Raw genomic sequence first — 16,785 nt, forward strand, 5'->3', positions numbered from 1 at the left:
ATTTGTCATACATTTTTTCAAATACTTAGAAAACATAGCTAATAAAAAAATTCTACGATTGGACATTTTTATACAGATGGAAATAACAAGCTTAACAGCTTTAAAATACTCCAAATTATAAAATTTAGGTAGAAAATTTGTTGTTAAATTTATAAGAAGAATGTTAATAGCATTTGACTTCTTTTAAAATATATAGCATTATTCTTTTTAAAAAAATATTTTGAAAATATTTTTAAAAAAATGTTAAATATTTCATAAAAGCTTTCTTACTTTTTCCAATTCTTCTTTCTGTCAATAAGACTAAAATGTCCACTTGATTTTTATTGATTGCCTGAAAAAAACAAGTAAAATTATCACTTCATAATATGTTTTCACTAATATATGATATACTATTGCAGTTTGATAGTTTTTTATGAAGCAACTATTTGAGAGATATTTAATATTTAGTCTACTAACTCAAAACGGAATTTATTAATAATTTTAAAGAATTTATAACAATTTTTAGAAAGTTTCAAAAAGCTGAAAAAATGATTCTGAATTTCACCACCGATCTTTAATTTTGATTCCAAATGAATAATTTCATTATTATAGCATCCAATAATTTTAAGATTTACAAATATTTTATACTTGAACAAAGGAAAATTAGGTCAAGATTTTATATCACAGCAATTAGAAATAATGTAAAAGGCTTAGGATATATATATATTGGTTTCATTAGTTAAACAGAATTTATAAACAAAAAGTATAGACTAACAATGTTTAAACTGTAGTGAATAAACAGTAAAGTAACTGAACATCGGATGTTGTAAGATTTGATTTTTTTTTTTAATAAACCTTTATTTTCATTTTCCTTATGATGATTCTAGGTAGGTTTGTTTTTTTTTGTTTTTTCCAAGAGAAAAACACTTCGGCCAAACAATCACACATCACCCAAACACAATGTATGTGTTTTAAAAACTAATGTTAAAAATTAATTAAAAACAAAAACATGTTCAAAAACAATTATAATACATCGTAAAATAAAAATGCCTGTAGCGTATGCTAAGATAAAAAAATATTACAAAGGTATATCAGATTAAGATAGAATTTCTGTCTGCTTTACGACAAGTGGCATAAGTAGCTGAAACACAGTAATTCAGATATTTCAATACAAATGGATGGTCCTAAGGTGTCGTAAAACATTAAGATAATTTTGTTCCATTATCCCCTAGAATATTTTGCACGTTAGTCCCTAGTTTAAATTTGTGATGTAATGCCCCATAACAGATACAATCCACAAGGATTGCATCACACAAGGATGTGATGCAGTTGGCAGTCACAGCAAGCACAAACTGGTGGATCCGTTTGAGTCATCAGATAATCATGAGTGAAGCCAAGTGTGCTGTATTCGCAAACAGCAGATAATAACCTCTCCCCAATGGTTAAATTCTGCATGAAGAGCATGATGGTGAAACAGTGCTGTTAATTCTATTTAGTTTATTGTTCATGGTACCAACCCACTCACTTTACCACTCATCATGAACTAATTTCTTCAGGAATTAGAAGCAATGCAACTGGTAAAAGGAGGCTGAAAAATTTCTGTATGGCTGGGGATCTAGCAGAAGCTCACTGTTGTATTATGTTAGGGACAAAGCATTCAACTGTACTTCATCTCATCTTAAATTATGTTTTATGTTTTTCCATGAAATGAATACTTAAATTTGTTTGTTTAGAATTTTTCCATTATCATGTAGGCAAGAAACCACAATATTCTAACTAAATTGGTCATACTTCAGGACAGCTCTGTAATTTTTACCTCATTAATTTTCAAAATAAACATTTAGAGTTACACAAACATGTTTACGTAAAACTGAAAACAGAAGCAATCAGAGATATAAACATGTATTGTTAGAGTTTTAAATAATTCATCCTCACTGTCGTAAATTAAACCTCTAAAATAATGAGATACAGTCAGAAAAACCTAAATATAAAACAGCTACTATTGTACATAAAAATTAAAAATTAACTTTAAATGCAAAGAAATATAATTTAATTGAAAAAACTTCTGAAAAAATTAATTCCCTTAGCAGAATTATACAATGAATTTTCTAAATACTTTCCAAAATTACAACAAAAAAATCAGCATTAATTATATCCAAAAAGTAAATAGAAAGTATAAATGATACTATGTTAATGATAATTTATTTCAAAATCTTTATCAAGGTAAGTTTTTCTCAAATAAATTTCTTGTAAATAAGTTGTAAATGTGTTATTCAGACTAAGCTTACCCATTCCTACAATGGGAGGTGAATTGAACCCCAACCACCAAAGTCCACTGATACCCACTACCTAGTATTTAAATCCATATTACCTACACCAAGTAAACCTTTACTAGAATTTGAATCTCAAGACCTTCAACTTTAAAAAGTCAGCTGTTAAACATTTGATTTGTGATTTCACCACTAGACCAACCAGATGCATTTTGGTGTTTTAAAATGAACTCATTGCTTCAACTAACATGAGAAAATCTATTAAAATAACTTCCTTTAACCCAGTGGGTTTTGGTTTTTAATAAAATGAAATGACTGCTTCAACTAATTAAGAGGGAAAATATATTAAAATAACTCCCTTCGAGAATGTTTGGATGAATGGAACAATTTTTACAGGCATATAAGAAATATTTCCTGCCTTATTTTTATTCTTAATTGTTTTATTTTTATACTTAGAGCATTTGTTAATATTTTCAGTCTCATTACTTTGGTGTTTTGAAGAGAATCTATTTCTTAGCCACCACTAACAGTAATAGTCAAATATTACTTATACTTGTGTCATGATTTTAAATTTATATGTTTATCAAACTTCTAAATTATCTGAATTTCTGGTAAACCAAAAACTTTTTCTTTAAATTGTTCGTAAACAACTTTGCATCCTTATTTCTAAAATAATTGTAAGTTACAGCTAGAAAAACTAAACATTAAATTGCCACTAATACACAAAGATTATAAAACAACTTTTATAAACATATAAAAATCTATTAAGTTGTAAGCAAGACGCTCCTTAAAAGTCAGCATTTTACTTTATCATTACATGTGCACATTAGCACTAACACCACTGAGAGTTAGTGATTCTGAACAATCCTACATTTTTACACTATTTTTATATTTAAATATAACAATACTATGAATTAAATAGAACATGTGCAGTTTCAAATACCTTAATCCTTTTAATAAATACGTTCATGTTCCACCACTTATTTTGAAATTTTTCCACAAGAATATTATTCTTAATTTATCATCCAAAACTTGTAAATTTTACAGAAATTTCTTAGCTGTAGAATATACAAAAAAAATCAGACAGTGATTATTAAATATAAAAATTCAAAATGTACTGTTAAATATTTTTAAGTTAATCTAACAGAGAAAAAATTAAAATTGAATTTATAAAAATTATATATTTGTTTATTAATATTGATAATTTTTCCGACAGTATTATAGTATTTAAATATTATTACCTCACTGATGGTAGTTATGTCCTGGGCCTGTAGCACATTCTTTTTGCCAGGGCTATAACTCAGCAGGGAATGTATTGTCACTCCCTACTGCATTTTGGTAGTCGTGGTGATGGGAGTGGTGATGGAGGTGGTGGGAATCTACAACAAATAAAATTTACTTGAATATAGAATATTTGATTTAAAATCAAATAATCTTAAAATGAAATATAAGACAGAAGAAATCTAAACTAAAATTAGCTCATGTGCACCCACAGAATATTAAAAACGCTAAGAAAAATCTAAATGAAAAGTACATATTTTTAATCTATTAATTTTTATTAACTTAAGTAGAATAATCCTTTGGATGCTTTCTTTTATTCTTAACTGCTAGGCAAAATTTTGTTTACTAGGTTGCAAATGAGGTAGATAATTTATCTGTATTATTCTGGAAGTATTTGCAATCTTGTGTAGCTTTGATTAATTAATAACAGTACTATAAATGTTCAAAATTCCACCACTAACATCGATGCATGTTTCAACTCATTTCCTTACATTTTCTGTCACTAACCTAAAAATGTCTTCCCGTTCCTTGATGAGACCAGTAGCATTGAAAATGTGAGATCAGTTTTTCACATGTGCCTACTTTTTCCTTGTGTACCTTGCATTTCATCCATCCTCATAAACAGTAACCTAAGGAAATAATAATTACCAGCTAGTAATTAGTAATGATTAATAATAATCGGCTTTCGACATCCAATCCAGTTACCAGTACATTTTTCATCTAAGAATTGTTTATTTTATTCATGAATAAATCAAGTTGTTAGTACATTTCAATAGCCAATGAAAATTTTTAAGTAATGCATTTCTCTAAGAATTTCCTTGTTTAAATATTGCACATAATTTCTCCCCATGACATGTTTTAATATGAAAGGGCCTATATTTATTGGGATTTATGGGATTAATTTTATTCAATTTTTCAGGTCAAAAAACATAAGAAACCAGCAAGTTTATCCCTTATATTATGCTTAAAAAATTTCAGTATGATCTCATTTCAACGGAGGAACTGAAATCCAGGCAAAATGTTTCATTAGCCACAACTCATAACAAAGTGTTTTCGGACATATGTTTGTATGAACTCCAAATAAGGAAAAATCCTTACTTCAAGCTTTAGAATTAGTTACCAAGTTATCTCCCTTTTCTCATGAATCATTCTGTATTATGTGTAATCAGCTTGGCACTACTTGGCATGATTTTAAAGATTTGCTGAAACAAGTTTATAAAGATGTGATTGAGTTAAACTCAATAGGTAATTAATCAAATACGTTTTCAAACATGGAAATTTATAAATGGTAGTTGTTTGCAACAGAAGAAAAAATGTTATTAAAGCTTTAAAAAAAGTTAAAATGGAAGGTGCTGCTAATTGAATACCTTCAAATAATAAAGAATATATATCTGTAGCAAAATAATACCAAACAATTATTTAGCTGATGACAACTTTCTACTTAAATATACTAACATTTATTTTTTGATCTTGAAGTGAAACAGATAATCAACTTAATATAATCTGATTTTTTATAATCTGTTTTTTATCTACTAGTTAAAAAAGTTCATAATTTCAAAGTAAAAGTTTAAAAACTTAATCATATGTTTAATATTTAATTAAAATTTAATTAGTAATCATATAAGTTTGACATTTTCCATGAACAATTTAAAAAATAATAATATAAATTATTGTAATTATTAATTAATTCAATAAGTAATGCTTTGTAAAAAAAAGTGATGAGAACTACATGCATCTCTCATATCAGTGTTTTCAGTGTCATTTTAAAAGCACTAGAAACTGAAGTTTTTTTCCATAAATATATTTTCTGAAAATCAGCTTGATTTTGTCTAGTGGAAAATATATAGTAATAACATATATAAGCAATTAGTTTTGTAAACTATATGAATAAGATTAATTATTATAAAAATATTTATAAATTACTGAATTTATCGACTTAAGAAAGATGTTTGCGACCTCCATACAATTTCAGTTTTTAATAGTTACAGTTTTTAATAGTTTATCAGTATTAATAGTTACTACTAACTGGTATTAGAGTGTAAGCTCTGATTTTACACTATTGAACCGAGTATATTGAAATTAAAGTAAAATTAAAATTAAATTTGAAAAGTAAAATTTACAATCCTGAAAAGTCTTGTTTAGGGATCTCTTCTTTTCACTGCATATGTAAATAATTAAATGAATAATGAACTGAATACAAATGACTGTACCGCATCATACATACAGTATTGTTTTTTGGGTATTGTTAGTAATTTATATAAAAATGCCTCAGTTGTATAGATCATCCAAACAATTTTTGCCATTAATGTAGTAAATAAACTTTTAAATCTCAAACAAAAAATGTTACTCTTTTGGTTAAAAAAATCATATAAGCTATTTTAGACGTAAAATGGGAGATGAGGTCAAGTCATGGGCCTCTCACATTTATTGTTACAAGTAAACTCAAGACATTTGTTCCTGATTTTTGTCTTCCTTCAGCCATAAAGCTGGAACAGTAACCTGTTCCAGTTCTGTCACAAATATGGAATTTAGAAGAAAATGATGAAGAAGACTTAGTTTTAGAAAGTAATGAAGAAGAGGATCCAGATTTTCAAGGTTAGAGCACTGAACCTCAAAGCTAAATTACTTAAGCAGACCTTAATGATCTGGTTTGTGAGCTTAGTTTGTCCAAAATTCAGTGTTATTGACTTAAGGTTAAAAGACTGAAACCTCTTCAAAATTGGCACAAAACTACATTTATAAACAAGTTTTATGAGGTTTATAAACAAGATAGATTATTTATTCATATCATATTCTGGAAGTCTCAAGTTATCTTGTGCAGCTTTATAAGATAGTATCTGCTGTATCCTTGACAATGTAGTGAGTACATCTGTGCTTGTTACAAGTTATGATCACAAACACAGGTTGTGCAGCTGATCAGAATCCAGTTACAGAATGGTTGAGGAATGACAGTATTAGGAGTCATTTTTAAAATACAATTAGTCAATTTTGGCCTACTCACAACATTCTGTTCCACATTAAAACTTCAAAGAGAAAATTTGTTACTTCAAAGAGAAAATTTGTTACTGATGACACTTGGTGAAAGAACACCTTCTATGCAGAACATCAAAGAAATTACAGTATGTATTGCTCCATTATAATTGCATATTTATAAAATTATACTTCAACATTACAAAAAGGATCAATGATTTATCAAAAATAGACAGGCTTACATGTAGGGGAACGATATATAGGCTTATGAACACAGCTTAAAATAGGGAATAAAGGAGAAGGTTTGTAATAGAGGATGAAGAGAACATCAAAGGGACCTACCACCAAGCAAAAATCCAGTTTATAATTAATATATTTGTATTGTACAAAATAAAGTTATAAATATACAAATTCCTAATAATAATTTTATGTTTTTTGTTGCTTAGTTTTACCTTTCTGTATTACTTTTAATCTTTTCTATCTGTATAGTTACAATCATGTTGATTCAATCTTTTGCCTTTGCAGGCTGTCTCTATACAACTCAGAATTATATTTCAATTTGCTTGAATTATGTACTAAAGTCACTTTTTTATTGTGTCAATGCTATTATTCTTTCTGAAAATTTGTGTTTTGTAAGTTTATGCAGCATTATTTTATTGATAGCGGCATTTTAATAGTAATGACCCTTCCAGTTGTTTTCTCCAATAAAAAAATACTAAATATTTTAATGTTTTTATACATTAAATCATGTGGGTTACAAAAATCATTCATTAGACATAACATTGCAGTGATTCTCATACCTCTAGGCTGATGCTGGAGTTGGTGATCCATTTCCAGAATGAAGGTAATCTTATTACCATAGAAATGAGGGTTAAACAAATTGACAAATGGTGAAGTGGTTACAGTTAAACTTACTATCTTTTTCTAGATTAGTAGATATTACATCCAATTCCCAATATGTGGGTAATGATTCGATTTTTCTCTTACGTTTTCATTCATCTCATTCTCCTTGATAAAATAATTATGTAGAACATACAAGCTTGTGTATGTGTGTGTGTGTGTGTGTGTGTGTTCATAGAAGTAAAATAATGAAAATGAAATTTGGTTTAATTTGATTATAAACTATCTTCATGTCCATTGTTGTTTTTTCTTAGTTCTAAATGTACATACATAAATCACTCTGATCCCACCTCCAACACAGTTTTAATTGGAAATGAAATATTATTGGTAAAAAGGTTACCAGTACTTGAAACCACTGTACTAATTTCATAATTTAGTTTTACAGTTGTTCATTTAATTTCTTATGGATAGATTTTTATTATTTGTTGGAGAAGGATTTATCATTACACTAAAATTATTACTAAAAAATTAAGAATATGAAATATTCATTAAATTTAAAACACAAATATTAAAATTGTTTTTTAATTAAAAAATTCACATACCGCAAGCACAAAATTACTACAGTAACAGTAATGACTGATAATATTATTAGTTGTCCTTTCATTTTAACTAATATTTAATATGCTGTAGTTATCTTATTTTCTATTCCTTTTTTCTATTTAATCTTGTTAGTTTAAAGTATTAAAGACAACTAATAGACTGTGGAGATATTATCACTATGGAAATCTGTTAATTCTATTTTTGTTTGTAATCATGGTTACACACTTACATTTTTTATTTTCAATGTGCTAATATTTTTAAAGAATTATAGATCATTCTGCAAAAGAGTAAAAAGAAAACTAATTGTTTTTACTATTTTATTATCAAGTAATACACTGTTAATCTATGCAGTTAAAATTATATTTGAGAAATAGGAGTCTTATTGAACTTGATAGAGATCTCTTGTTATACCAAGTACAACAAGATTATGCTATAAGTTTCACATACTGGTGTGGCATTCTGTATAATACCCAAATAAGATAATAAATTTATGTGTAGTTTCAAAGGCAAAATAGGTATCCAGATTACTGAGCATCATTAAAAATGTGGTTGCCCTGCTAATACCAGAAGGTTACTTCCATGAACAATGATGCATAGAATAAAGGTTGATGACCTACTTGACCCAAGAAAAATAAAAAAAATGTAAGAATAAGGTTGGGAAGAGTAAGGAGATAATCAGTCAATAAAAGAGTGCCCTCATAATCAGGAAATTGAACATGGGAAGGAGGTTGCTCTTGATATTTTATACTTTTTAAAGGAATGGCAATTTTGTGTGGGATTTAGTCAGGCAGAAAATATTTTATACTACTTAATTAAAATAGGTAATTTAAAATTTAAAAAAATAATCAACAGGTGGATGATACAAATTATAGATCTATCAATAACTGGTGAACACCATGAAATTCCATACACACACCCACACACATTGCATGCTTTATATAAAAAATCCATCAACAATAATTCAGGTAACACCAGAGTAAAACAGCATTACAAGCCACTTTGGGGGTTGGCGTCCCCACGGATCTAGCCTCTGCAGCTTTTCTTCCCACTACACACTTAGCTGCAGAATACTTTACCCTATACACATATACTACGCCAAGAACACTACATGAATTACAACATATACATTTACTCAACTACATAACATCAAACACAATTTTCTCTTTCATATACACTCGGTGGTGCTGCGACATCTTACGAAATGTAACCGTAACCTAAGGTGGGAACCATCGTGCCAATAGGTGAATGGCTCTACGTAGTGAGTCTCGAACGATGTCCTCTGGGCACCAGAGCAAACCCAATTGTATTTAGCTATAGCTCCAGTAGGCGTGCGCTCTGCTGGAGTGGTCTATTATATCGCCGGTTCTCGTGGGACCAAAATTTCAGTTCCTTTCAGCAAATTCTATGATGGTGGTCCATGTGAAAAACCATCAATTTCAGTCTAGTGAAAAGGCCTCGGTCAGCTTCGTCTGACGAGCATAATCTTGCTACAGCGAACGAAGATGGTGTGAGGTGTAAGAATGTTCGCTTTGTTATTATTCGAAATAATCAGGAAGGTGGCTCCCTTCAAAAGGTCTCACCTTTCCTGATAAACAAATGCGTCACAGGTTGTATTGGTTCTCCGAGGAACATTAAGAAATTACGTGATGGAACAATTCTGGTGGAAACATTTAACGATGAGCAAAGTCGCTCCCTATTACGTCTCACCAATATGGGTGGCATAAACATAAGTACGACATGCCACAAGACCCTAAACACCAGCTGAGGAGTCATTTTTTGTCGTGACCTTCTGAAAATGAATTTAAGTGAAATTGCTAATGAACTTCGTACTCAAGGTGTTGTAAAAGTGAAACGTATAATGAAAAGGCAGAACGGAACAGAAGAACCGACATCGTCTCTTATACTGACATTCGATCTTCCTGTTCCACCAGAGAAGATTAAAGTGGGTTACCCCTCCGTTCGAGTACACCCATTCATACCCAACCCACGGCGATGTTTCAGATGCCAAAGGTATGGTCACATTACAACATCTTGCTCGAGAACGGAGATCTGTGCTCAATATGCTAACGAAGGTCACAATGACACTAACTGCGAGGGAAGTGAAAAACGTGCGAACTGCAGTGGTTTACATACAGCCCGCTCCCGAGATTGCCCAACCTTTAAGGAAGAAAAGCCAATTCTCAAGATCTATACTGAACAGAAACTATCTTTCCCGGCTGCAAGCAGGGAATATAGAAAGATAGTTAACTCACGGAACATTGTCAAACCAGATGTATCTTTCACCACCGCTACGTCAAAACAAACTCCTTTAAATGTTCATTATCAGCAGTGCGGATCCTGCAATGAACTTAAGAAACTCGTTCAGATGCTTTCGGATCAAGTTACTTCGCTTACAGCCAATATTTCAGAGCTGATAAAGATGAATAAAAAGTTCTACGTCGCAGTAAATGAATCCAACAGTGTGATCCATACGAAAGTTTCTGCTCCAAAAGTCCTACCGGTACGGGCAGAGACTACCACAGCTGGCAGTAAGTCAACTAATAAGCTCCCCGTAAAGGGAACCCGCATAAACACCCCCTCTGGGATGTCAATAGCGGCATCCCATTCTAATAAGTCACCTCCACCATCACCCTATATACTGGAGGATATGGTTGAAGAACCTTCCGACCCAAAGGCGTCGGAGATATCTAAAATAAAGAATACGAAAAAGAAAAATTGAATCACATACAACTAAATTTTATATAGTTTTCTAAGTATATATATATATATTTTTTTTTAATTTTATTTGTTTATATTTTTTTCCCTTATGAACATTATTCAGTGGATTGTTAAGAGGTCTTCGGTCCTCTTAAGTCCTCTTCGCATTGAAGATATTGGAAAACTGGCACACGTACATGATCCAATAATCATGTGTTTCCTGGAAACTCATCTTCTACAACATGACCCAATAGTACTTAAAGGATACTTCTGTGAGAGATACGACTGTATAGTAGACAGTAGAGAGAGTGGTGGAGTGGCTATTTTCATGAAGGATGAGGTATCGGCTACAAGGATTCAACTGACCACTCCTGCTGTTGCAGAAAAGAACTCTATCCCCTTCAAGTTACATATCTGCAATCTGTATCTCTCACCAAACACTGAATTCAGTGCTCTGGATATCTTAAATCTCCTCACACAAATACCATCTCCATCGTTAATAGTAGGAGACTTCATTGCCCACCATGTTTCCTGGAGCTCGACCTTCTGCTCCATTCAAGGAAATATAGTACACAATGTGAGACAAGACCTTTGTTTGCTGAATAATGGATCTCACACATTCATGTCTTTATCATCTGGTACTATGTCTAACATCGATCTCTCCATATGCTCACCGAATTTACTCCCTCATCTTGATTGGTCTGTTTGTGATGACTTTCACGGCAGTGAGCACAAACTAATTATTATTGGTTTCGGTGTAGACCACGAGGTTAAGAGAAGGCCTTGGAGGTGGATTGTTGAAAGAGCAGATTGGGATGGATATCATAAAGCGTTCCAATCACAGTATGACGATGGTGCGAACATCCTTGAGTAAATGTCCCTCTTTTACGTCCATGATACTTGAAACTGCCAGCAGATATATTCCACAAACATCGGGTAATCCTAAACGTCCTTCCATGCCATGGTGGAATGATGATTGCAAATGAGCTATTAACAATCGACGGCGAGCACTACGCAAATTTAATAATAGATCTACAACTGAACATTTATATTTGTCCCGGAGGGCTACAGCAGTATGCCGTCGGGTCTTCTTGAACGCTAAGAGGAATTCATGGACGAAATATGTGAACACAATTTCACGTACTACTCCTACGTCTACTGTGTGGAAGAAGTCCATGCAATCTTCAGATCGCCAAGACAATCTATTCTAGGTCTCATTGATGAAGGAGAACTCCTTTCAACATCTTCGGCTGTAGCAAATACTTTAGCAAAATCTATCCGCTCGGCGTCTCTCACTTCATCATATAATAACGATTTTCAGAGGTACAAAGTACAGATAGAAATATTGTCGTTAAACATAGGTGATTCGGTTGGTGAGTTGAACACTCCATTCGTATTTAAAGAATTGTTACACGTACTTAGGAACTCACGTGACACTTCCCCTGGACCAGACAACGTTCGCCTTGGTATGCTTTCACACCTTCCTAACTCAGCACTACAACATCTTTTCAATATTTACAATGGTTTATTCTCCGAACAAGTCTTTCCTCCCGACTGGTCAAGGGCATTTATTATACCAGTACTAAAGCCTGGTAAAAACCAATCCCTCAAACTACTGCCCTATTTCTTTAACAAGCATGTTGTGTAAAATAATGGAGAGAATGGTAAGCCCCAGGCTTGCGTGGTACTTGGAGAAACATGGCTTTCTATCTTCGGAACAGTGTGGTTTCCGACAAAGACGATCTTCCATTGACCATTTAGAATTAATGGAAACAGCCATATAAAACTCCTTCCTAAACCAACAACACCTCGTTGCTATCTTCTTCGATATAAAAAAGGCGTACGACACAGCCTGGTAACGTGGTATTCTTAACACCCTCAAGAGATGGGAAATCAAGGGCAATATGCTTGCTTTTATCCGGGGATTTTTAAATCACCGAACGTTTCGTGTTCGTGCAGACGATTCACTTTCAGATAGTGTCGTCTTGGAGAATGAAGTACCCCAAGGTAGTGTATTAAGTGCCACCTTATTTTCTGTAGCCATAAACAGTATTACCATCTGTGTACAGGCTCCTGTCTCATGTTCTTTATTTGTTGACGATTTTGTTATTTACATTGTGAGCCGTTAGACGCCCACTGTAGAGCGACTACTACAGAACACTACCTTTCGCCTTGAGGCTTGGTCCAGAACTACTGGTTTCACATTTTCATCCAACAAAACGAAATGTGTAGTCTTTTCTCGGCTACGAAACCCTTCTATTCCGTAAGTTTTTCCGAACAGAGAGCATATTGCTCTCTCCTTAAGTCAAGTTTCTAGGTTTGCTTTTTGATAGCCGTCTTACTTGGGTCAAACATATAAAGGAAGTAAGGACAAAATATTCTAAACTTTTAGATATGATGCGGATCCTTAGTAACAGCAATTGGGAGTCGATCGGTCATGTATGTTACGTTTTTACTATTCCCTTGTTCGTTCCCGTTTAGATTATGGTTGTGTCTCTTAATCTTCAGCTTGTTAAACCGTGCTTAAAATGCTGGACGGTGTACATCATGCTTTTCTTCGGCTTGCCACAGGTGCGTTTAGATCAAGCCCTATCACAAGGTTACTTGTATACTGTGGCGAGCCATCACTTTGGGATAGACAAGACCAGCTTTTGTTATCTTATTTTGCCGGTCTCAAAGGACAGCCAAATCACCTGGCTTTTGACCCAATTCTTAGAAATCCTAATTTAAGAAAGTATGAGGACCGTCCACGCTGTACTGCACCTGTAGGTGTCTGTACTCGTCGTCTGCTGCAACATATAAATGTTGACACTCCGTCGTTCTTTCCATCATGTCCGTGCTGATATCCTCCGTGGAGAATAAACCTAGTAAATTTTACATTTGACCTTACAACATACGATAAACAATCAACACCAGCTACTGTTTTCCGGTAAATGTTTCAGTGTGTTTTCACCAAGACGAACCCAGACGCGGTGATATACACTGATGGATCGAAACAAGACGATACCGTTGGTTGTGCTTTTGTTGTCAATAAAAGAACTTATATGTTTGGCCTACCCGGTATTACGAGTGTGTTCACCGCTGAACTACTCGCTATAAATAGGGCTCTAAATATCATTAAATATAGAAACATTCTTATTTGCAGTGACTCGTGTAGTGGTCTCCAGGCGTTAGAAAACCTTTATTCCAAACATCCTGTCGTCATTGAAATTTACAATGCAATCGTTGAGTTGAGTAATCGCAACACGGAAGTAAATTTTTGCTGGGTCCCTAGCCACCTAGGGATTCCAGGTAATTAACAAGCAGATTATGCTGCCAAAAAAGCGTGTAGTCAACCTCCTTTCACAACCAAGCGTGTAGTCAACCACCCGAGTTACTACGTTTGATTTTATTAATCGTGTAAAACAATCACTGATAGCAAGGTGGCAAAGTGACTGGGCGACTACCGTCGATAATAAACTCCGACGGATTAAAGATTCAGTGTTGCCATGGGACTCCTCTTGCAGAAAAACTCGTCGTGAGGAAGTAGTCCTCTGCCGATTACGGATAGGACATACGAGGATCACACACGAGTTCCTTATATCAGGAGGACACGCACCCCTATGCACATGATGCAACTGCCGCTTGACTGTGAACCACATTCTCATAGTCTTCATATGTTATGCGGCGTTGCGTCGTAAATTTCATCTACCCAGAAACATCCGTGATATCCCTTACAATAATAACGAAATTTTGGACCGGATGTTTCTGTTTTTGCAAAGTACCAGGTTACTGCAAAAAAGGACAATCAAGGAATACTCTGAGAAGGAGGACGCCTACAAAATTTAGAATCAAAATATTGGATCATTATATCTTCAACCCATCACTTCTCGCGTCTCAGCATTGAAAACGAGCATCTTCATCTTCTGCATGCCGGTCCGCCGTTATTAATTTCGTCTTTACGGGAAAAATATTGGATCCTAGGTATACGACGCTTGACTAGAACTGTTCTTTACAAATGTGTGATCTGTTTTAAACTAAATTGTGTAACTCATTCTCAATTGATGGGAAACTTGCCATCGTATTGGTTGCGTCCTGCTCGTGTGTTTAACACAGGAACTGATTATATAGGCCGTGTGTATATGGACCAGATTGTATATACTGGAACACGACGTTCTAAAACCAAGGTTAAAGCTTACGTGATTGTTTTTGTAACGCGAACAATTCATTTGGAATTAGTAAGCGATCTAACTACAGAAGCCTTTATGGCTGCACTTCGTCGTTTTATGGCACGAAGAGGAAAGAGTCTGAATCTGTATAGTGACAATGGTGCAGATTTTAAGGAAGCGCTTCATGAGGTAAATGAACTATATACATTCTTAACTGATAAAACCAACGAAATATCTGACAAATTGACATCGGAATCTTGTCAGTTGACTTTTATACCATCATATTCTCCAAAGTTTGATGGGATCTGGCCGTTAAATCTATGAAATATTACCTTAAACGTTTTGCTGGAAGTAGCAGCTTAACATTTGAAGAGATGGCGGTTCTGTTAGCTTAAATTGAGGTTTTCTCTAAATTAAAGATCTCCGACAAAATTATCTGACAATCCTTTAGATACATCCTACCTTACTCCTGGTCACTTTCTCATAGGTGAACTTCTAACTACCCCATTCCTAACCCAGACCTATGTGATATAGCTGTTAACAGGTTGGATCGTTGGCAACATGTCCAGCATATGACTCAACGGATCTGGAAGAAATGGTCAGTGGACTTTCTGAACATCCTTCAACAACGCCAAAAATGGACTGCGACAGAAGCCAATCTCAAGGTTGGTCATGTAGTCATCGATAAAGAAGATAACCTACCACTACTACATTGGAAGTTGGCGATTGTTGATGAGATTCATCCCGGCGCTGACAACTGGTGCGTGTGGTAACACTCCGTAATGATCAAGGAACGTTTAAGCGACCTGTTCTGAAATTATGCAAACTTCCAGTCTCCAATAAATATGATATATAATAATTTCATGAACTTTACCTTTAATTTTTCTTATATATATGTGTGTGTGTGTGTGCGCGCGCGCGCGCGCGCGTGTGTATTTTGTATAACTGTTTAGGTTAACATTATGTAATTTTGTTTGTTTTATTACTTTTTATGGTTAATTAATTAAAAATATATACTTTTTGGCTGCCGGCATGTTGGACATTGAGAAGTGATGGGATTTCCTTCTCGTAATAAGGTTTGGTTTTAACCAATCTTTACATCAGTCGTGTTTAGCACTTGTGAGCAAGATCGCCTCCGCTCCGCAAGTCAGTCGCGCTTAGTGCTTTATTTGTAACACGGCTCCACTCCATCAGCGAGTATTTCATTACGTGCATTTACTTGTCTTACAGTTTAGTGAACAGTGTCATTAAATATTGTTTATCTTATATATCAAATATCTTCATTCTCATACCTGTCCAAGAGATTGTTCCAGACCTAGCATTGTCCTATACAGTACACTATCTTCAAATCAACATAAATTTTCTACCTAAATTGTATCATGCTCTCATTATTATACCCACCATTTCTGTGTTCTTCCGATTTCATTATTTCGTTGGTTCCCTTTCCTATATGTATTTTTGGTCCTAATGGACCAGATCGTTTCTTTTTCTATAATTATCTTTCAAGAACGTTTTTTCTATGATTCGTTAAAGTTGTTTATTTAGAGGGTTGGTATGTGTAAAAGGCGTATGGGAATTTGGTTTTGAGCGGAACATTAATTAATAAACAATAAACAACTTGAGCAGATACGAGTATTCAGCTTGCAAATTTCAAGTACAGTACACCTTAAAAATCATTTCATCAGGTCCGTGATATTTCATAAGAGTTTTTGTTTAAGACTTATATTTACAGCTTTAATAGTTACTTTATAATCCTGTATATTAAAAAAATTATATCTTATGAAACAAATTAGTTTTATAATTCTAGGCTAATGTGTAGATTTCTAAAATGTTATATTCCACAATTAAATTCCTTACCGGGTTCGATTCCCGGCAACGTTTTCCTGGAACTTTTTCACTTGTTTCCCTCCTTAAATACGCATGCAACGCGTCCGAGATCGTAATAATAAAGAGAAAAATAGATATTTATTTTATCAATGACTTACATTATTTTAGTTGGT

At 33.4% G+C, this 16,785-nt stretch overlaps 1 long non-coding RNA gene across 1 annotated transcript; it reads right to left on the reverse strand.

Annotated features, from left to right (window-relative positions):
• Positions 1-294: 294 nt before the first annotated feature.
• Positions 295-16,780, reverse strand: LOC142318059 (uncharacterized). The gene is made up of 3 exons (XR_012754801.1): positions 16,643-16,780; positions 3,491-3,628; positions 295-331 (listed from the first exon to the last, which is right to left on the reverse strand). It is a non-coding gene; the product is annotated as an uncharacterized LOC142318059 (long non-coding RNA).
• Positions 16,781-16,785: the final 5 nt, after the last annotated feature.

This window comes from Lycorma delicatula, chromosome 1 (genome assembly GCF_047948215.1).
Source record: "Lycorma delicatula isolate Av1 chromosome 1, ASM4794821v1, whole genome shotgun sequence".
NCBI lineage: Eukaryota > Metazoa > Arthropoda > Insecta > Hemiptera > Fulgoridae > Lycorma > Lycorma delicatula.